The sequence below is a fragment of the Poromitra crassiceps genome (genome assembly GCF_964638095.1).
Source record: "Poromitra crassiceps genome assembly, chromosome: 1".
Classification (NCBI taxonomy): domain Eukaryota; kingdom Metazoa; phylum Chordata; class Actinopteri; order Beryciformes; family Melamphaidae; genus Poromitra; species Poromitra crassiceps.
This window is the reverse complement of record NC_139623.1, coordinates 128,431,144-128,455,418: the sequence shown is the minus strand read 5'-3', so window position 1 is coordinate 128,455,418 and position 24,275 is coordinate 128,431,144.

The following is a 24,275-nucleotide window of genomic DNA, read 5'->3' as shown; positions in this document are numbered from 1 at the left end:
GTCCCACATCTGTTATTTTGGAATAAAAAAAGATTCTATGCCACATGTCCTGAAATGTAATGTCATGCATAATTACTTAGATTTTCTGACATCACATTAGGAGGGGTTATGCAGTCATTTATGCTGTGATGGTAAATAAAAGGCACAGATAGAAATGTCCTTATTTCTTACAGGTAAAACCAAACATGAAACTACTAACAAGTACTGTACATGTTTTATAAAATTTAAAGGTAGCCTGCATATCACTGTATAGATTAAGACTGTTCTTCACAGCCACAAATATCAATATGCAAGATGATTGGCAGGGTTCCTACATGCTTTCCATTTTTAAATTACATATTTTCCCAGGCAGACCCTATGTTCTTGACTGGATTTGATTAATGTAGGTATTTGATAATGCATAGTGACAGCAGCTAGATAGTAAATAGCATCCCTCTATCTGAACATTACTCACATCAACAAAAACTGGACTCAAAGTGGCTACAACATAAAAGCTGTCTTCCCCAACGTCAATGACGGGTCTTCATCCCATACAAGGAGCAAAATGATGTGTAGTAGCATGGAGACACAAGAGTATGGTGGTTGCAGAACATCTCTCCAAATCTGCGGGTATCTGCTGCAGTCTGCAGGTTTGGGTCCGTGATAGACACAGCTAGCAGTTGTCCTGTTCCCCATCCCACCGTCACAGTTAGTCATCGCCAGAGGCAATGTTCTCTCTTCTTGGAATCTCTAATAATAGAAAACATAGTAGTTACTGTATGTTACATGTGTGGCCAGCGTTGCTAACATAGCTTCTGAAATGTTTACGGCTAGAATTCATTAGATCGATAATGCTACCGTAGCCTAATCTAGCTAACGTTAACGTTACCTCCACCTCGCTAGCTATAGCAACATACTGTTCTAGCTACAGCCTACAAGGAAAATTCATTCATTTATCAAATGTCTTTATCTTACCAAACACAATTACGCTAGTTTCTGAGATAATATATAGTGTGGCATATACCTGTGAATAACATGTAATGTTAAATGCTCAACATTGTGCGTTTATTCTTACCTGGAAATCACACATCGATCCGTAGCTTGTTTCTGTGGCAGTTAGCCTAGTTGGCTAGCTAGCAGTTAGCCTAGTTGGCTAGCTAGCTAGCCAACTAGGCTAACTGCCACAGAAACAAGCTCAGCTGGTGTAGCTATGTTACGTTATGCCGGTGAAAATACATGGTAACCAGTTGGTATTTACCGTGGTTGGTGTCCTCTCGTCCATGATGATGAGCAGACAATGGAAAGACTGGCGGGCGGCTACTTTAATACATCCGCGGGAGCAAAGACCTGTGGTGTAATCTCAGTACATGATGTTGACCTGTTGATGATGTCACAGGGTCGGGGGAGGATCAGTTCCGGGTTCACGAGATTCGCTGTCATGTACTGTTCAATGATATATACTGTATAAACATCCTTGTTCAACTCAAAGTGGTCTTCTATGATTGTAGCGAACCTGAATACAACAAGACCAAATAGTTCTAGCGGGAGTGGGTGGGTTTCTGGTGCCTCGGCCAAAAAGGAGTTCGGTCAATCTGCGCTCGATTGCTCTTCCTCCTTCCTCCTCTTCCTCCTTGAGGACCCGGATGGCGCACACACATGTTGAAATTTTTGAACACAAGATTCTGAAAATTTTGAATTGAATTTTGAAATAGGAATGTGGAAACTGAATAATTTCAAAGCAAATAAATTCAGTTTAAAATTATGCTATTCAGATTCAGTTTAAAAATTTCAAAATAAAAAAGCAATTCAATTTCAAAATGAAAAAATTCGAATTCAAATAGAGCAATTCAAATTCAAATAGAGCAATTCAATTTCAAAATGAAAAAATTTGAATTCAAATAAAGCAATTCAATTTCAAAATGAAAAAATTCGAATTCAAAAAGAGCAATTCAAATTCAAAATGAAAAATTTCGAATTCAAGTTGAGCAATTCGAATTCAATTTGAGGTGGCACATATATCAGCCCATAGCAACACACTTTGAACCGAAACCCCAAGAAACGAGCGAGCCCATCCAGACTCGCCCGACGAGGGGCAGCCAGGCAGCACAGACAGCAACTGGCTTGTCACACACCCGCTGCAGCCATGGAGGGAAGAGGAGAACACACACGGAGGGAGGAGTTTGAAGGAGAGGGGGGTTTCCTGCTGTTATGGAGGAAATTACTGTTCAAAACTATTGTTTAGATGTCTGACGTCTTACTGATGCCAAAAATAAATGGTTAAAGTGACTGTTCTATCGAATTTCACAAAAAGCCATTTATCTCAGCTTAAATTTTCAGACGCTGAAACCATGCTGTATTCAACTGCTAATTTCTACATAACTACTAACTCTACAAACTAACTCTTTTAGACAGAGAAAGCACACTCACCCACCGTTTTCAACTCATCCAGAACTCTGCAGCACGGATCATTACCCGCTCAAAATCCACTGATCATATAACACCCCTGCTCATTCAATTACACTGGCTCCCTATCCCCCAACGAATCAAATTTAAAGTCCTACTGCTAACATTTAAAGCTCTCCATAATCTATCCCCCACTTACCTCACAGACCTCCTTCAGCCCTACACTCCCGCCCGTTCCCTCCGGTCTTCATCAGCAGCTCTATTAGAAATACCCCCCGTCAAGCTCAGCACAATGGGTGCCAGGTCCTTCTCACATGCCGCACCTACACTCTGGAATTCCCTTCCCCCCCATATTCGCACACTGGACTCCATCACAGAATTTAAGACTGCTATAAAGACCCATCTATTTAAACTTTCTTACTCCCTCTAATTCCATTTATTTAACTCTGTCATAACCTCTGTCCGCCAAACTGTTATTATTATGTTTATTGTACTATATTTTAACTGTGTACTTATTGTGTTTTTGTTGTACGGTGACCTTGAGTGTCAGGAAAGGCGCCTTCAAATAAAATGTATTATTATTATTATTATTATTACATTCTATTAGTTCTTTTGAGATATTTTGTGTTCACAAAATACTAGCAGAAAATAATCCTCGGCTCTTGAAAGATGAGCCAGAATCCTCAAAAAAAAACCTTGGCAGAAGCTACCTACAGTAAAAAAAAAAACTGGTGGCAGTGAATGTGTTAACTATCAATGCCCGCACTCCAAAATCTTTCAAAGTATGGCTAAGGTATCAAATGAAGTACTCTATTTGTATCGATAGCACTTTAAGGAGAATGCTATTGTCATTTTTGTAACCAGCCCTAATCACCAGTACGGATATACTGTAGATCTTATTCGATTGACGTCACTCACGTACTCACGTACCACTGGCGCCATATTGTTGACTTTCCGCGGCGTGCTGTTTAAAAATGACTGACAGCTGTCATACTATAGCTTAGGAGGACGCTAGCCAACGTTACTCACTAGCCTATTTAATGCCGTTTTTACTGCTTCACGAGCTACATTTTCACAACAGCCATGGTGTGCTGTGTAATACTCGGCTGTAGTAATAGCAGCAATAAAAGTCTGGGCGTTAGTTTTTATGCAATCCCTGTCCGCAAACGTGAAGGGAAAGAAACAGAGGATCTGACCCAATGCAGGAGAGACCTATGGCTAGTTAGGAAAAACAGGCAAAACCTCCAAGCAACTCCACACAGCAAAGTCTGTTCACATCATTTTACCACATGTAGACATTAACGTTAGCTAAGGGAATAGTTTGTACATTACTAAATTAACACTGTGCACCTGAGCCTGCTGTGTTGTTTACTAGTCTCGTCTCGCATCAAGTAGTTGTTTACGCTAGTTGTTTACCTGCTTAATTGTCTCCATCTTACCGTCCCTCCATCCTGTGGAAGCCCCTTTCTGTAACCCCCCAAAAAACTATCCACTTTTCACTTTTTTTATGAGCAAAGTATTATTTATTATGACTTAGTAATTATGAGAAGCTTCCTCATTGACATAGTGTCTCATTGAGTTTCACATAATAATGAAATACTAAGTTGTTCAATCATTGATGAAACATCATTTGATGATGAAAAAACAAGATATGTGCCAGATGTTATTATCCAACACGTTCTCCCTCCGAGCTCATAGCATATTGACGCTTTGTCCGGTCCCTTGTGCGTCGCTTGTTACTAACACGGTACCCTTGAGCAACCCATGAAACGACTTGGGCTTTCCGACTAAACTCCAATGTAAACCCATGGAATTCATCTTTGATGCTCATGGCAACTGCTCCCCCATTAGTCAACTGCTCCCCCATTAGGGTTTTCTGGGGGGAGGTTAGGTTTAGGCGTGGGGGGTGGGAGAGGTTAGGTTTAGGGTTAGGGTCTGGGGGAGGTTAGGTTTAGGCATGGGGGCTGGGAGAGATTAGCTCCTCCCCGCAGACCCTAACGGGGGAGCAGTTGCCATGAGCATCAAAGATGACTTCCATGGGTTTACATTGGAGTTTAGTCGGAAAGCCCAAGTCGTTTCATGGGTCGCTCAAGGGTACCGTGTTAGTAAGAAGCAACGTACAAGGGACGTGACAAAGCGTCAATATGCTACGCGCTCGGAGTGAGAATGGGTTGTATTAACACGTGGAAATGGGCTTCCACCTCCCCTCTATCTCTTTTTTGGTTCCGCAAAGCCCCCCCCCCCCCCAGTCTCACTTGGTCTTCATGTAAACACCATAACACTATTAACACATTGACTGCCAGCCGTTTTTTTTTTGCTGTAGGTAGCTTCTGCCAAGCCGTTTTTTGAGGATTCTGGCTCATTTTACAAGAGCCGAGGATTGTTTTCTGCTTGGAGTTTGTGAACATACAATATCTCAAAAGTACTAATAGAATGTGTACTTTCTCTGTCTAAAAGAGTTAGTTTGTAGAGTTAGTAGTTATGTAAGCATTAGCAATTGAATACAGCATGGTTTCAGCGTCAGAAAAAAGATTCAGAGATAAACGGCTTTTTGTGAAATTCGATAGAACAGTCACTTTAACCATTCATTTTTGGCATCAGTAAGACCTAAACAATAGTTTTGAACAGTAATTTCCTCCATAACAGCAGGAAACTCCCCTCTGCTCAACTCCTCCCTCCGTGGGCGTTCTTCTTGGCTGCAGCGCCGTGTCACAAGCACTTTCCTACCTGTGCAAATGCACTTTCTCATACTCTCGACCTCTCAAATAAATTTCTGAATAGAAATTAAATTACTCTAAATTAGAGCGAAAAAGAAACAAAAAAGAATGGGTTGAAAATCCCATTCTAAAAGCCTTTTATGGCTGTTTCCAATTTGGTGCTATTTTGCAAGGCAAAATCGCCTGCTGCACCACAAGCTTGTCACCGGTCTCACTGCCCCGCTGCCGCTGTGCGGCTGTGCCTGGCTGTGCCTGTCTGCGTGGCCGCTCCCCGAGGAAGCCCGGCTGGACTCGCCCGCCTCCCGGAGCCCTGGCCGAGAGCTCCGATGAAGCCCCTGCGACTCTGGTCATATTTACGCTGCGTGCCTCAAAGTGTGCTCCATCCGCAATCCACCAGGCAAGTTTGCAATCCCGCACCGCCAGCAATCAGCGCGAAAATGAAAGCGCCTCCGCCAATCCATTTTCATGAGAATGGAAATGGATCACACTGCTTTTTGCTTGCCTTCCTACTTCCTTGTCGCCACTTAGTGGGTCGGTGGAATGGGTTGTACACGTTGTACACGTCCAATACTTATATAAGATATGTAAAAGGGTTAGATGCACAACCCACCGTCAAAAAAAAAAAATCGATGCCAACGACGTGTTTACACGTTGTTGGCAGTCAACAGCTGGATTCTGAAAATGTGTATACACATTGTTGGCAGTGAACGTGTTAAGTACAGACGCGGTTCTTGAACCAGGCCGAACAGGCAGTCACCTGGGGCCTCGTCCACTAGAGGGCCTCGCAGACCAGAGCATTTATTTTTTAGTATCTCCCTACCGGCCTCCCCCCTTCCCCCGCCCCCACTGAAACACTTCCCCGTTTCTTCTGGACTGGTCACTCCAAATGAAAATAAAAAATAAACCTGACTATCATCATGTTGTATCACCCACATTTCACACTCTCACAAAGTAATAATGGACGATCTATTTCATTTGAGTTCCACCACTTGCATGCCGGGAAGAATGGGATCGAGTTATAGCGTTGTCATTTGCGTGATGAGCAGTACTGTGACACTGTGACACCACCAGTACTTGCATTGTCAGGTTCAGTTCAAGTGTGTTTACTTGTCAGTATCAGAGGCTTTATATCAGCAGCATCTAGCCGCAGTAGAAGTTGTAGAACAATGACAAAGAAACATTTTCAGAGTGGCGCACAGAAGAAAAAGAGGAAGTTGGAAGAGGCGAAGTTTAATGAAAGTTTGCCCAAGATGACAAAATTCTTTAAAAAAAACGCCGACTTGACGGAGGACGAGGAGCAGCGAGCAGCTGCAACGTTAAATGAAGCAGCACCAGGTGAGCGTGAGCTAGCTAACAACAACGCTAGCACTAGCAGCCATGCTAGCTCTAGGCTGCCTGCGTCTGCTGCTGTGGCGGCAGCTAATGTTACTACGCGCGGGGAGGACGCCTGCCACGCCTCGGAGGAGGAAAGTGACAGAGCCGACTCAGCCGAGTCACCCACGGTGACCACCGATAATACCGATGATGATTATGATGATGATGACAGAGGCAGAGAGGACGAGCAGCAGGCTGAGGCTGATGTTACTATGTTAACGTGTCAGTCGGACTTGGATGAGGAGGAGGATGAAAGTCTCAGAGCTGCTGACTCTGAGTCAGCCACGGATGATGATGATGACAGTGGTGTGTGCAGTGACACAGAACAGCAGCAACCCAGTGAGCCCACCACAAATCAGACACCCGATCTAGCTCGCCTTGATCCAGCAACAGCAGTGAGTAAGTAATAGTTTTGAATTTCAAATGTTTCTAGTTATTCAATGAGATATTTTTCAGTGGAAGTGATCTCTCACTCACATGTTAAACCTGCCCATGCCTCTTTTTTATCTCTCTTCCAATTTCTCTCTCCAACATAGAATGATGTCAGCATCCATGACCATGTGCATGACCCTGCTCACTGCTCACTGACCTGCTGCCTGGCTGTGAAGCTGTAACCTGCTCAGATCTCCTACTGCCTGTGAGGATGTGACCTGCTCTCCCTGTGCCTGTGATCTACTGTGCCGCCTGGCTGTGATTGTTAACAGCTAAACTCCAGCACACACAGTAAGTTAAGTATACAGTTGTACACTATCCATTCCTCTTATAGACAAGGATTTAAATGGCAAGTGTTTCTAGTTATTCAATGATATATTTTTCAGTGGAAGTCATCTCTCATTGTGTTAAACCTGCCCATGCCTCTTTCTCTCTCTCTTCCAATCTCTCTCTCCAACATAGAATTATGTCAGCATCCAGACCTCCATGACCATGTGCATGACCCTGCTCACTCACCTGCTGCCTGGCTGTGACCTGCTCTCACATTATGCTCTCTACTGCCTGTGATGATGTGACCTGCTCTCCCTGTGATCTACTGACCTGCTGCCTGGCTGTGATTGTTAACAGCTAAACTCCAGCACACACAGTAAGTTAAGTATAGTTGTACACTAATCTTTCCATCTTATAGACGAGACAAGGGTTTACATTGCAAATGTTTCTAGTTATTCAAAGAGATCTTTTTCAGTGGAAGTCATCTATCTCCTCCTTAAGTTATTTACTTGTCCCCTTCTCTTCTTCTCTTCTTCTCTCTTGTTTTGCAGCATGCTCTGTGTGTTTTATTTATTTTATTTATTTTAGGTTTCACTAACCTTTTATACTATTAATTTTTTTCTGGTACTATTAACTATGTGTTTTAATCATTTTTGGTTTTACTAACTTTCTGTACTTTTAATCTTTGTTGTATTATTAATTTTTCTTTCACTTTCATGACTACATCAACCTGCCATGGGACTACAGGTGGAAACTAGCCCTTAGGCTACAACCTGGCATATTTACTGTACGGCTGTACTGTTCATTAATGTGTAAAGTCCCATTCTTTAAATAAATGAATCTGAATCTGAATCTCTTCCATTGTCTCCAGAGGTGTAGTGCTATCTAGAGAAGTGGGGGAACGCACCTATATGGGGAGCACCTGCACACGCACAGGTCCCAACAAAGCACCCCCCCCCCCCCCCCCCCCGCACACACGCTAACGTTCACGCAGCCTATTCATTAATTAATCGTTCGGGGCGGGCAATCGCTTATATCAACGAATTAAATGAGCAAACTCACGGATTCCTCAAGTGCTGCAAACCACTGTCACTGACACACGACTAACTTGTGTCCTCTATAAACACTGCAGAAGCCCGTGACATTTGCAGCTCTGAAACTAAAATACGTATATGGGCACAGCAGATCAGAATCAGTTATCAACACAAACAGCTAAACCATCTCTCAACCAGCGATCACACAAGTTGCACAAGGCAACTGGCATCTGGCGATGCAAATTGCAATGGGGTGATTAACGCTAACTTTTGATTCAACCGTGTTGAAAAGAAACACGCTTTTAACATTGTTTCTTCATGCTTGTAAACGTACCTTTTTAGCAGCTGGTCCGAAAAATGAAAGGATGTTTGGCTGCCTTTTTCATCTTTACTTGTTATAGTGAGGTACTGGTGGAAAAATATATATTTTGATGCTGAAAAAGCCAGTATGTTTCAGTATAGCTTTTATTAAACTGAGGTTTCCCCCGCGCTGTAGCTAGTTAAGGTGGAATGTTTCCTTTTCCTTCAAGCCACGAGTTGATGCTGTGTGAATCATTCAGCCCACCTTAAATATAGTTAAGGTGGAATGTTTCCTTCTTTCTTCAAGCCGCGAGTTGATGCTGTGTGAATAATTCAGCCCACCTTAAATATAGGATGAATGACAACGTTGTCAAGTTTCACTCGTTTTATTGGCTCGACATGCACACACACACTGACACACACAAAACACCCCTTGGAGAAGTATGGGAACGCCGTTCCCACGCGTTACACCGGGACTACACCACTGATTGTCTCTCTCCAGGTTCTTCCAACATCCCAACATCATCATGATGACCTGACTACCTGTGGCTGTGATGTGGTGATCATCTGAGTGTGTGGTGTGATCTGTGAGCATTTGATATTAATTAAAGGCTATATACTTATATTACTATTGCCACATTGTCTTCTTCTAACTGACTGGTTATTCTGGTGACTATTCTGGTCAAGTTCTTCAGGTAGAACAGTAAGAGTTCTTATTTATATGTGTCCTCTAGTTCTGGGGCTTTAACTGAAAAGAGCTCCCCCCAAATAGTTTTTGTTCACGAGCTTTAAGCAACAAACAAAAATAAGGGGGGGGCTCACACATTGATCTTCGCCTGGAGCCTCCAGATGCCTAGAACCACCACTGATTAAGTATAGGCATCACACCTAAGGGATCAATTTCTTTCCTTTCTAAGGCATGGGGAGGGTGCACTACTGATACATATATCACAGAAAATGCAGGCTTACTAGAGCTGATTACCCCAGGTGATTTCGTCTTGGCAAACAGAGGCTTTGACATACAGGATAGGCTTGAAATGTGCACAGGTTGTAACACCCAGTTTTACTCGAGGAAAGTTACAGCTGTCTGCTGTTGAGGTTGAGTCCACCCGCAAAATTGCACATGTGTTGAAAGAGTCATTGGACTGGTGCATAATAAATATGCGATACTGTCAGAGAAGATGCCAATCTCCTACTTGGTGACAGGCTCTGAGACAGCAACTATCGATAAGATAACTACAGTGTGTTGCTGCCTAACCAACATGTGCCCTTCTGTTGTACCTTCTGACTAAATGTAGGGTTGGAAAACAGGTTGATACTGCATGTGTAGTGTGACAATGAAATGACAAATGACAATGAAATATCTTACAAAAAGAGAGAATTAGTATGAAGAAATATGTGTATTTTCAATGGACATTAAGGCATATTTCAGGCAGGATCTGCAAAATGACACGCCATACTTCAGGGAGTTCACTCTAAAACAAATTGTTAGTTTATCAAATCAAAAGTTCAGTATGAAATTACAAAACTTTGCATTTTCAATGTATATTTAAGGCAGATTTCAGTAGGGTTGTCTTGTTTAAAAAGTTACGATACCAGTATCAAGAACAGTTAAGTGGTACTGATACATCACATTAATTTGAAGAATGCTTGCAGTGATTGACTGTGAGCAAAACCATTAGTCTTTTTTCTAGACTTTTTTTTTTTTATACCAGTGTAGGAAAAGGATCGCAGAATACAGGTATCATTTGAGAAGTTTATACATTAATATATTACTTGGTACTGGCTTGTTTTAGGGTGGGGTGTAGGGTGGTTATTTCAGTTGATACCTTAAGGTATTGAGTACCAGCCCTAGATTTCAATAGTTCAATAGGAGTATTTTACTTCACTTCACTCCACTCAATAAAACCCTATTATTTTGAAGTGATCTCATTCCATGTGCCATTTGTTCCCCTTTTGACTATTTCATTTGCAAATGTAAATTAGACTAGAATAGTCTCAAATCTGTATCGGTCACACTTCGGATCTACACACCAAACAGTACCATTTGCTCCCCTTATTAACTCATTGAGTGCCAGCCACTTTTGGAGAATGGACGCTCCCAGTGCCAGAGTTTCAGAGCGTTTTCAGTGACGAGGCCCACAGAATACTGTGTGATATTACTATGTAAACACCGAACACGCACAAAGAACGAGGAGACTCTATTGTATCATCAGCAAAAAAAAGTTTATTGATACCATTTTCCGTTCTTTAGTTATGAGCCGGAGAAGATAGGTTGTTTTCAGCAAAAACAGGCATTTCAAATTAGAAGCTGAGATATTCAGCCTTTTGTGAAATGAAGCATTTCAAGCACATTCACTGACTCTGAAGCTAATATTTTCTGATGTAGTGACGTGGTGTAGTTGTGTGGTGCCCTGCGTGCCCCCCCCCCTCCCCCCCCCCCCCCCTCAGCTGCAAACTCCTCCCCACACTAACACACAGCCTCACGCACCCAGCGTCTATTTTCGGAGCGCTCCGTTTTTGTGCGCCGGCTCCCAGCGCGACACCGAAAAGCCAAACCGGACTGCTGAGAATGGTTTGGCCCTTCGGCGTCGGGTGCTGCTTTTCTGGCGGCTAATCGTGTGGAGAAACTATGCAGCAGAGACAGAGGGGCTCAGTTGTGGGCGCGGATTGACTGCTGTTCGCAGCCAACGTCAGCTCCAGCCAGAGCAATCTATATGGTTCTGGCTGCAGCATGCATCGGTTTCTCTTTGATCACGGCTTTTTCCTGCTGTTTTCCTGACCTTTCTCTAATCTGGAGAGCACTGTCGCCACCTAATGGGTCCGTAAAATAGGTTATACACCTTCAATAGCTACAATATTTGTACAGGAGATGCACGAGGCTTTGATCCACGTCCCACCGTCAAAAAACGCATTTGATGCCGATCGACGTCATTGGCACTCAACGTTACTATTTACTTTGACGCCGATCGACGTCATTGGCACTCAATGAGTTAAGCATGTGTTTCATATTCATACATGAAAGATGAAACCATTTATGAAGGCAGTCCTCACTGTGACAAAGCACCACATGGGCACACACTTTGTATGCTTGTTTGCACACGCAGATGATGTCTGATGGCCGTGGCCTTTTTCTGCTTGCAGGGGTATCTTTAAGACACTCCGCCACGGCAAGAGACAGGTCTACCAAGACCAGAACCACCCGCCACAAGACCAGCTTCTTCCCAACCGGCCTCACCAACAAGGCCTGGAAACCCCTTCCACCAAGGACCTCACCAACAACACCCCCCCCCCCCGCCCCCACCCCCCCCCCCCCACACACACACACACACACACACAAAAACTCACTACCTCCTCCTAAACTCAGCTGACCCCCCCCCCCCCCCATAAAAGTGTAACTCATATCTAATTGAATGCTGGCGTTAATTTAGGGCTTAGCGCTTTTCAAAACCAGGCCTATTCAGTGCGTCGTTGCGCGGAGCTCTCCTCTGCCATCTGACTCTCTGTCCCCCTTCTCTCTGTGTCACTCCCTCTCTCTTGCTCATCAGACAGGCACAATACGACTGCTGGAAAAAAAGTTTGCCGGTTCTCTCTCTCTCTCACTCCCTCGTGCATCAGACAGCAGACAGGCACGCCACATATGTGAAATCTCCCAGTATGCGTTGAGGCGCATTGAGGCGAATCCGTTTGAGAAGAAATAGCAACCAAATCAGCTTAAATAGGGTAAGTGGTAGATCGAAATAATATTTATCTTAACACAATTGCAATTGTGTAACATTTCAATATTGGACAAAATAAAATGGCGAAATCAAATCACAACCCTATGTGAAACATATATGTAGCACTTCTTTAACCCCCTTTGTTTTTACAGGGTAGTGCCACCTGAATTCCCTCTTGTATCGCTACGTTATAAGTATATAATTATAACCCTTGAGGTTTGGTTTAGTTTTGAATGTCAGTAATGTCTAGTTATTGACCCACAATTCACCCTTGCAGTGAACCTTCACCATCAGCTCTGGTAAGTGCCCTTTAAAATTTAGTCCCACTAGTACACTATATTATCTAAATGTTAATCAATTATCTATATAAATAAATGTACAAATATGATATTATATCTGTCTAATATACTAATCCTATGTACTAATCATTTGTTTTTTCCCTTCTCCCTTCTAGTGTATGACCCAGGACCTTAAGGTAAGTACCTCTTAACAGGAAATGATGTCACTCATACAAGGTAAGTTTATAGAAAAATATAGTATTTAGTATCTTAAATGAAATGTCAATACACTGGAGCAGTATTTCAGGAAATCAAAATAATAAACAAAACTCTTTTAGTTCTTTCAGAAGTTCAAATAATAACATAGTATCTCTGTTGGTGTTTTCAGATACTCTCCATCCTCAATGCAACCTGTGGAACACACTCAACACTCTGATAGCAGATAGCAGACTAGCATGCATAAACCATTAAACAAATAAACCAATACAGTCCTGTGTGTCTCTAATGTCAGCAATGCTACATCGAAGCTACATCGTTAGCATCCACAGTTTCCCAAAACAAATCCCACCCTCGTTGCAGATCTGAGTCGTTGCTCGGGTACGTTGAGGCTTACAAACTTTATAGCCGCTTCGCTCCTGAAGTGAGCTAAAAATAAAGAAAGGTACCTGTAGTCCTTGATGTGAAACGAACGAACACCTGACAATGGTGTGCGAGTGACTGGCAGGCAGGCCGTAGATTGAGCAGAGCGGTCCTCCCTCCTGGTCGGCTAACGTTGATGGCAGCCTTGGCGTGGAGAGGCACAGGAACAAATCCCCCGACGTCACCTTTACTCTGCGTTCAAGCCGAACACCGTGCAAACGTCGGCTAAACAGACTTCGGTCAACGTGCGGTACTCACTGATCTGGCAGGCACCAGTTAACACGAAGCTAACCACTGACTGAGCTAGTACAGTGGCCCTACAACACGCGATAACTAGCTTCACTAGCCGAGAAGCTAATGTCATGCGCCCGTAGCATCAAATTGTCCAGCAGACTCCAGGCGTTCTCAATACAGCTCTCACAGGCTGTCCGCCCTGGGATTCCCGTAGCTTTCACCGGAACGTCGGCTAAGTCTATACTGGTTATCAAAATCAAACAGATCTCTCTCTGTGTGGCTCGCTCTCCGCTGCCGTCTCTCTGTGTGGCTCGCTCTCCGCTGCCGTCTCTCTGTGTGGCTCCTTGCTCGTTCCCCGCTCCACTCCGGCTCTCGCCCGTTCACCCTCCAATCCTGCTCCGCGCTCTGCTCATGTGATCCTCCCAGCCAATCACTCGACGCCAAAACCATGCGGTCGCTATCACGCCCCCTAGACCAGGAAATGAACTGTCCAATCCCCGTCCCAGGAAACCAAACAAGGAAGGACCCCACGGGCACTCCCACTGAAGTCAATTAAAGGCACATTTCCACTTTCCTAAACATTTACAGATTACTGCATCTTCACAGGTAAAGTATGACACAGGTAAGTATGACACAGGTAAGTATGACACAGGTAAGTATATAACACAGGTAAGAATGACACACACTCCCAGACACACACACACAACTTAAAGAGCCTAAAAACGAAAATATTAAACCCCACTTAAACACCTGGGTTACACCCTCCCCCCCCTTAAATGTGAATGCCCTCATTCACCTAGCTACTCGGGGCAGGTTGGGAAAACAAATGTTTCAACAGGGCATGAGCTACATCCGGTCCACTGCCGTTTGCTTGAATGGTAACACCCACCCCCCGATGTATGATGGTAATAGGCTGATCCCTGGATCTGCCTGGCTCGTCATAGGTAAGTTTAACCACTGGTTTAATGGTCCTTTTCCCTGGCGTTGCTGCCTGAGCGGGTGCACCTGTCTGTTCGGGTGTCGCTGCATGTGTGATGGTCGGTGCGATTTCCTCTACCTCCCTAACCTCTTCATTCCCAACTATTTCCTCCCTACCTACTTCCTCCTCTGGCATCACCCTTACTTCTACCTCAGGAGCTCCTTCTGGATTGATGTCTGAACCCTCTTCTAGTTCACCTGGCTCTCCCTCACTCGGGTCCTCCTCGACTACGAGTGGTGGTTCCCCTGGGGAAGGAATGTTTATAACTGAGTCACGCCTAACCCTGACTTCTGGCCTTTGCCTCCGGTCATAGAAATCTTCGTAAGGCGCCCTGGCTAAATTCTCTTCATCGTCTGAAGAAGAATCAGACAAGCACCCCTCCTGTTCACTGACAGGCGGGGAAACCGGTATAGGCGGGTCCCTCCTTTGCCTGGCTCTGGTTACCACCCTAACTGGGCTCGGCTCCCTTTCGGGCCGGGATAGCCGCACTAACTGCCCTATGGGCAAAAGATGATCCCGATGTATGGTCTTCACCACTCCATGCCCATCCTCCGGCTTTATACGATACACTGGTAAGTTAGGAAGCTTACCTTCCACTACATAAGGCAACGAACTCCATCGGCTCTGTAACTTATGTTTCCCCTTCAGACCTAAGTTCTTGAGAAGGACGCGGTCCCCTGGTTCTAACTTATGGAAACCTACCCTCCTATCATAGGCCTGTTTGTTTCTCTGATGGTTCTTTGTGGCTTCATCAGATGCCAGTTGGAACGCCTGTTTCAAATCCTCTTTGAGCTTGGACACATACTTACCGTGGTGACCACCCTCCTTCCCATCAGGGGAAGTCCCAAAGCAGATGTCAACCGGCAACCTGGCTTCTCTCCCGAACATCAAGTAATACGGGGAATACCCCGTGGCATCACACTTGGTGCTGTTGTAAGCATGAACCAGATAAGTGACGTGCTGACTCCACCTTCTTCTCTTTTCCTGACTCATGGTCCCTAGCATGGACAGAAGGGTCCGGTTGAAACGTTCTGGCTGCGGGTCTCCCTGTGGATGGTAAGGGGTGGTACGCGACTTGCGTATGCCAAGCGTCTTCAACATCTCCTTAATCAACTTACTCTCGAAATCTCTGCCCTGGTCAGAGTGAATCCGTGCTGGTAGCCCGTAATGAATGAAATATTTGTCCACCAGGATCTTTGCCACAGTGAGGGCCTTTTGATCTCTGGCTGGAAAAGCTTGAGCGTACCGCGTGAAGTGATCGGTCACGACTAACACGTTGCAGATACCCTTGGAATCTGGTTCCATGGACAGGAAATCAATGCAGACTAAATCCATAGGACCTCCGCTGACTATCTGCTGTAAAGGCGCGGCTCGCTGGCAGGGGCTCTTTCGAGTGACGCACTCTCCACAATTCTTGATGTGTTGTTCAACGTCCCAGGCCAGGCGCGGCCAATAAAATCTGGTCCTCACTAAGTCAGTCGTCCGCTCTACGCCTAAGTGTCCCAAATCGTCATGCATAGCCTTCAAGACATTGGCCCTGTACTCAGCTGGCAACACAAGCTGGAAAACCTCCCCAGTAGACCTCTTGCTCTGCCTATGGAGTAGCCCGTCTCTAAGTACTAGCCTTCCTAGCTCCTTCTTCATCAACTTCAATGGAGTACTCATGTCTATGCTTTCCGGCCACCTACCCTGCTGCAATGCCTGTATGACCGGTCCAATGACTTCGTCGCTCTGTTGGGCTGTCTTCAACTCCGTACGAGATAGCTGACCAGGAGCACTCACGTCTACTCTCGTGGGATAGGCATAGACGGCTGGAATAGATTCAGGGGAAGCACCTAGTTGCTCTATGTATCGGGGCGGGCAAGCCCAAGAGCTCTGTGCACCGATGCACCGGCAGATCGATGTAACCCCCGCTTTGGGAATGGTCTCCCACTCGGCGCCTTCCTCTCTATTCTCCTGTCTAGACAACAAATCAGCGTCTATGTTATTCTTCCCTGGTCGGTAAGAAATGTCAAATTCGTACGCTGACAGGGCGGCCAACCAACGGTGTCCCGTGGCATTGAGCTTGGCAGTAGTAAGAACGTACGTCAACGGGTTGTTATCAGTACGCACCGTGAAACGAGCTCCATACAGGTAATCGTGGAGTTTATCCACTACCGCCCACTTTAAGGCAAGGAACTCTAGCTGGTGTATGGGGTAGTTTTTTTCGGACGCGCTCAGTTTCCGGCTCGCAAAAGCTACAGGCCTCAAACCCTCAGCATATTCTTGGTAAAGTACCGCTCCCAACCCGGAAAGGCTAGCGTCTACATGCAGTATGTAGGGCTTATTCGGATCAGCGAAGGCCAATACCGGAGCATTGGTAAGACGGTGTATGATGCTCTGAAAAGCCTGAGTGCATGCCAAGTCCCATCTATCCCCAAAGGGTTCCGCCTCGTCAAAGTACGGTGGATCGGGTTGTGTTCTCTCCCCTCGCGAACGCGTCTTAGGTTTCCGCCCACGCTGAGTGGGTGGGTATCCTCTGGTCAACTCCGTGAGCGGGCGGACAACGGAAGAATAATTGTCGATAAAGCGTCGGTAATAGCCACAGAAACCTAAGAAAGACCTCAGACCCCTAAGGTCAGTAGGCTGGGGCCAAGCGGTGACGGCCTCGATCTTGGCCGGATCGGTGGCCACGCCCTCTGCCGACACGATGTGCCCAACGTATTTCACTTTGGGCTGGCAGAATTGGCACTTGTCCAAAGAAATCTTGAGCCCTACTTCCTGCAGGCGATCCAAGACTTTCATTAGTCTCTCTTCATGTTCTTCCAAAGTCCGTCCGAAAATGATCAGGTCATCGAGGTAGACTAATACCTGTAAAAGGTTCATGTCCCCCACAGCTTTTTCCATTAAACGCTGAAACGTCGCTGGAGCCCCAGTGACGCCTTGCGGCATCCTCTCGAACTGATAGAACCCCAGGGGACAAATGAACGCGGTTTTCTCTTTGTCCTCCTCTTTCATGGCGATCTGATAATACCCGCTTCTTAAATCCAAAACCGAGAACCATTTACTGCCTGACAGACAATCAAGGGCGTCATCGATACGTGGAGTAGTGTACTGATCGGGTATCGTTCTATTGTTCAAAGTGCGGTAGTCGATGCACATACGCACTTTACCACTCTTTTTCCGAACGATCACTATCGGCGATGCGTACGGGCTCCTAGACTCCTTGATAATTCCAGTGGCTAACAACTCCTGTATGTGTCGCCTCACGTCGTCTATATCCGCTGGTGCTAGACGCCTCGATCTTTCTCGGAACGGTCGATCATCAGAAAGTCGGATGCTATGTTCCACTCCCTTAGCAAGCCCAACATCCCACTCGCTTAAAGAGAAAACATCTGCTCGCTGGGTCAGTTTACGCCGAAGCCTTTCTTTCCATTCCTCTGAGATATTAGAGTCACCAAAGTCAATATCGGACGCCTCGAACCCTTCCCTCGGCTCTGGCTCTGGCTTCGGAACGGATTTCACAATGTCTGTCGGATAGAGATATCCGATAATGGTGCCTTCAGCTATCGCTACCTCCCTCTGGGACTCATTCTGGAGCAATACCGTAAGCTTCTGTGTGTCAATAGCGTAACGAGGAACTACCATGGGTGTTAACAACACTCCACCCGGGAGAGGGTCGTTGGGCGCGACGTCTACCAGAAGGATGTCCTTCTCGCCTGTCCGCTCAAACTCTACTTGGCACAGCACTGGGCAGCTAACTCCCGGTGGCAGTTTCAAACTCCCGGGCCCAGCCCACTGCACATATCCTACTTCCTCATCCTCAGTCTCCTGCGGCCATGCCTTGGGGCTCTCGGGTACCTTGACCTCTACGACTTCCCCGCTCGGGGCACGGGCTATTTTGACTCCAACTTCCTGTCCATAAATTCTGGCTAAACGCTGAGGCAGGCTTGCCTTGGCATTGGTGCCAATAAGAACAGGCGTCTGCTCTGGCCCCTGTGACGAGGGGCAGATCAAAGCCATCACGGAAACGGAAGTGGGAGCGTCTTTGGTCTTTTGTGGGAATTCCATCTCCACCACCACATAGCCTCGGTATGGGTAACTCGAATCACTAAGACCCCAGATGTCCAGACCAGCCACAGGGTGAATCGGAACATCCGCCAGGTAAGTGTTGTACCATTTTTCAAAGATTATGGTTACTTGTGAACCACTGTCTAACACCGCGTCACAAAGATGTCCATTTATCCTTACAGCCTCGATGGAAGGGGGACCCACTAAGCCTTTGGGGATCCCTCGACTACTAAGAACGTCCACCGCGCTCTTCTTCGAGTGACACGCTACGTTTCTAGTGTCAGCAGATGAGTTAGGCCTCTCATAGGGACCTCGCGCCTTTTTAAGAGACCGGATAAGCTTCTGAATGACTTGGGCCTGGTTTTCAGGGTTCTTACACTTACCTGCGTAGTGTCCGTTTTCGCCACAACGATAACAGAAGTATTCATCAGGGTCAGCGGGGCCCCTCCGTGGTGGCGGATGGGAAATGTTGGTACGCGACGCCTCCACTGCCAATGCGGCCACGGGCACCTCTACCGACTGCAGTTGTTTATTTTCTACCTTCTGTTTCAAACGCTTTAACTGTTTTTTTAACGCTACTACTTCGTCATCTTTACTGGCGTCAAGACTAGGGGCAGGGGCAACCTGGGCCGGTTTATCCCGCTCCTCCTTAGGCTCGAGGTTTGAGCTCACCATAGCGACGCACAACTCCTTGATTTCTTTCATTTCAGCCTTAAGCAGCCGCAACTCATCTCGCTTACTTTCCGTGTCTGCTTGCACATGCCTAGTTAAGACGGACGGATTCAATTTGGTACGAGAGGCCTCATACTCTTCCTCTGAGCGCACCTCTTGTAACAACTGCAAGAAAGTGGGTGGAGCGACTCGTCTTTCTCTCAACCGGAGATTCACCAGCATGATGTCTGAGGCGACTGAGCCTCTCAAGAGCTGTTCCAGTCGCGCCTTATCGGCGCTACCTGGCAAAAGTCCCCCTCGCTCCACTACTTTGGAGAGGGCCCGATCCAGGCGCCTTAAGAAGTCTGACAGCTTCTCATTGTCTCGCTGGCGCATCAACCTAAACGCAAAGTACAGGTCCTCACCCGATTCCACTGTCCCGAATACCTGCTCTAATGCCTCTAAACATATAACAGGGCCCACATTAGGGTCACTGGCGCGCGCGGCTTTCACTATGGCCAGGGCAGGCCCCTTCAAACTCTCAACTACTCGACGACGCTTCTCCTTCCAGGAACACTCGCTTTCTTCAACCATAAGTTTGGCTTGCTCCAACCATGGCTCAAAGGATTCTTCCCCCACGGGGACAGGTGAGTTACCGGAGAATTGACGTAAACGTCGATAGTTGTTATGTTCATTGGGCGGCCTAGCCCGATCCAACAGCTCCCCCAACGCACGTAGGACTGGATCTGTGGAAGGAGAAGGAACGTCGGGTACCCCATACATTTCTCTCACGTCATCGATAGACTTACCTTCACCTCTTAGGAGAGACTCTAGTTTCTCCTTAAAACCCAATTCAGGTTCCTCTGCAGAAGGACCTACTATTATAATAGGCCATGATGCAGAACCGTCGGATGGAAACACTTCCGTGGGAACCAATGCCGGATCTGTGGCCTCCTTACACTCACATAAGACAGAGTACTTCCCTGTCTGCTCGTGTGGGACCTTACCTCTAACCCGTACTCGCCCTAAACACTTAATGGCTTCCAAAGTATCTTGTATAGTGTCTATCTCCTTGTCCTCCGGTATCACTACCATTAAGGCGTGAGTCACATCTACCGTTTCCTTGCTGCACCATTCCTGCAACTGGCATATTAATCCTGCCTTACCCTCCATAATGAGAGTGGTTTCCCTATACTATACTATAGTGTGTTTGTTAGGTCTACCAAATTACTAGGTTATTACTATTCAAATCCAAAGAATCTCAGTAGTGCCTCCATTTATGTAGCACTTCTTTAACCCCCTTTGTTTTTACAGGGTAGTGCCACCTGAATTCCCTCTTGTATCGCTACGTTATAAGTATATAATTATAACCCTTGAGGTTTGGTTTAGTTTTGAATGTCAGTAATGTCTAGTTATTGACCCACAATTCACCCTTGCAGTGAACCTTCACCATCAGCTCTGGTAAGTGCCCTTTAAAATTTAGTCCCACTAGTACACTATATTATCTAAATGTTAATCAATTATCTATATAAATAAATGTACAAATATGATATTATATCTGTCTAATATACTAATCCTATGTACTAATCATTTGTTTTTTCCCTTCTCCCTTCTAGTGTATGACCCAGGACCTTAAGGTAAGTACCTCTTAACAGGAAATGATGTCACTCATACAAGGTAAGTTTGTAGAAAAATATAGTATTTAGTATCTTAAATGAAATGTCAATACACTGGAGCAGTATTTCAGGAAATCAAAATAATAAACAAAACTCTTTTAGTTCTTTCAGAAGTTCAAATAATAACACAGTATCTCTGTTGGTGTTTTCAGATACTCTCCATCCTCAATGCAACCTGTGGAACACACTCAACACTCTGATAGCAGATAGCAGACTAGCATGCATAAACCATTAAACAAATAAACCAATACAGTCCTGTGTGTCTCTAATGTCAGCAATGCTACATCGAAGCTACATCGTTAGCATCCACAGTTTCCCAAAACAAATCCCACCCTCGTTGCAGATCTGAGTCGTTGCTCGGGTACGTTGAGGCTTACAAACTTTATAGCCGCTTCGCTCCTGAAGTGAGCTAAAAATAAAGAAAGGTACCTGTAGTCCTTGATGTGAAACGAACGAACACCTGACAATGGTGTGCGAGTGACTGGCAGGCAGGCCGTAGATTGAGCAGAGCGGTCCTCCCTCCTGGTCGGCTAACGTTGATGGCAGCCTTGGCGTGGAGAGGCACAGGAACAAATCCCCCGACGTCACCTTTACTCTGCGTTCAAGCCGAACACCGTGCAAACGTCGGCTAAACAGACTTCGGTCAACGTGCGGTACTCACTGATCTGGCAGGCACCAGTTAACACGAAGCTAACCACTGACTGAGCTAGTACAGTGGCCCTACAACACGCGATAACTAGCTTCACTAGCCGAGAAGCTAATGTCATGCGCCCGTAGCATCAAATTGTCCAGCAGACTCCAGGCGTTCTCAATACAGCTCTCACAGGCTGTCCGCCCTGGGATTCCCGTAGCTTTCACCGGAACGTCGGCTAAGTCTATACTGGTTATCAAAATCAAACAGATCTCTCTCTGTGTGGCTCGCTCTCCGCTGCCGTCTCTCTGTGTGGCTCGCTCTCCGCTGCCGTCTCTCTGTGTGGCTCCTTGCTCGTTCCCCGCTCCACTCCGGCTCTCGCCCGTTCACCCTCCAATCCTGCTCCGCGCTCTGCTCATGTGATCCTCCCAGCCAATCACTCGACGCCAAAACCATGCGGTCGCTATCACGCCCCCTAGACCAGGAAATGAACTGTCCAATCCCCGTCCCAGGAAACCAAACAAGGAAGGACCCCACGGGCACTCCCACTGAAGTCAATTAAAGGCACATTTCCACTTTCCTAAACATTTACAGATTACTGCATCTTCACAGGTAAAGTATGACACAGGTAAGTATGACACAGGTAAGTATGACACAGGTAAGTATATAACACAGGTAAGAATGACACACACTCCCAGACACACACACACAACTTAAAGAGCCTAAAAACGAAAATATTAAACCCCACTTAAACACCTGGGTTACATATATGTCATCCTAGGGGCTATATATATCCCTCGCAGATTTAACGTGATTTAGATAAGTGACAGCGTAACGCGGTTCTACTGTTATGTCCTACTGTGATGTCCGCTCCAATAAATTGGCCCTACTTCACATTTAGTTTTACAATAAAAACACATTTCTGCAATGACTTTACATAATGTAGGCTATATTTATGTGCATCATCCTACCTGCAGCAGGGGAGAGAAAACGATATCATTCTGGACAAACTTTCACCAATCTAATCTCATCATTTTTTCTAGCCAATGCGTTTAGAACATTCTTTTCACTTTGATCTTGCTATAGTGTAGCGTATTTAAATGCTTGCAGTATTTAAACTGCAGTTAGATTGGTTTGAGAAGCATAATAATATGGAATAATAGCCTATAGATGGAGACAGACAGACGGGCTGAAGGGAGGGGGGGAGCAGAGTGCTTGGCATGTCTGGTTTTACTGGATTGCTCCATGGAATTGGAGCTTAAAAGGCAAGCTTGTGACTCGCTTACTGCACTTCCCCAATGTGCATAAGTTTACGCTTAAAAGGCGTGGTTGTAATGCTTAAGGCTGCGTGTAGCGCCGACACCAAGATATCGAGTGGGCTGATCCACGCCCACTGATCTGCGCAGCGCTGGGCGCTCAGCGCAGTTTATAGGCTGATGCAACGATAGGGGCCTTAAATGCCGGCTTTACTGATTTTCAACCAGATTTGTATCATTACAATGTCAGTAGTATGATTAAATGGGCAGCCTTTACCTCCCCTCACTAAACCCCTTTTTTATATACTCTGTATCATTCACATTTTTAGTACACCGCTCTGACGCGTTTTACGTCACGACCGCGTCAGAGCGGTGTACCACACACTCTGACTTAAAACTATAACTTTTGTGTGTGTGCACTGTGCCGCCTCTAGGGGGCCTCCACGCACCTCCAGCTCTGAAATGAAAACATTCAGTCAGCCATCTTTTCTGCGCCCACATAGCCTGCAAGCTCACCTTAGCTCAACCATGGCTGAAGGAAATATTTCCGATGAAATTGAAGAGTTTGATATGGATGAAGACGATTTTGAAAGTGTGCTAATAAACTCTGACATTCAGGGCTACTTAACGCCATATGAGCCAGACTACAGTGCAGAGGAATTGCGCAGTATGGAAGGAGAGGCAGTTGAGCAGGCCACCGGAGACGAACAACAGCCCGGCCCCGAGGCTGCCCGTCCCGGCGACAAATCCTGCTTTGTGCTACTGCCAAATGTGCAAATGGATCGCTCTGCTACAGCGAGAGGCCAATTTCTTCTTGAAGAAGTCGCTGAATATGCCGAGGAACGAAAGGGATGTGTAATGTTTTGGACCATGGATCATTGGGGTTTAGAAACTTTTGTGAGGAGACGGAAAATAAACTAGAAAAACCAGCAGCATCGAGTGAGTACTGTAATAGCAGAATGTGTAATACACATAGACTGTATATAATAACTGGACCACCTTAGCTATATGTTTTTGACACGGCAAAATGAAGCTCACTTCCCGATATTGTTTGATTTCGTTTGATTGGATGAATGGATTTTCCTGTTGCATTGTGGGAAATCTGTTCAAACCTGGAGCCGGGAAAACAGGAAAGGGCGTGAGCGTGGACGGGACTCGGGGGAGGGTTTCCTCCGCCACGGCATCCATCTTGTTCATGTTATTTTCCCTGCTAGCCGTTAGCTTGGCTAACAAATGTTGCTAACGTTAGTTGCTATTGCTAGCCTTGCTCCATTGCTCTCACATTGAATACAATAGCCCGAAGAAAAACCAGAGTATTATTTCCTCCAGACCTCGCGCGGCGTCACCAGCCTGCCGCTTGCATCTTCCACAAAATCGAGGTAATCTTATTTTCTAACGTAACGCTAATTGCATAGCATGACATTAACGCTAGCTACGTTAGACTATAGTAGCATAAGTTAACGTTAAACAGTATTGCATGCTGCACAGATTCGGACGTAGACAGAAAACAAACGCAGTTCTGTTTACCTAGGTTACCTCTTTGAGATGAGGCAGATTCAAAGCATACTCATATGATCTACCAGCTATAGCGTTATATATCTAGCTAACGTTAGATAACTATCAATCAATGAGGGGGAACAAGGGGGTTCAACT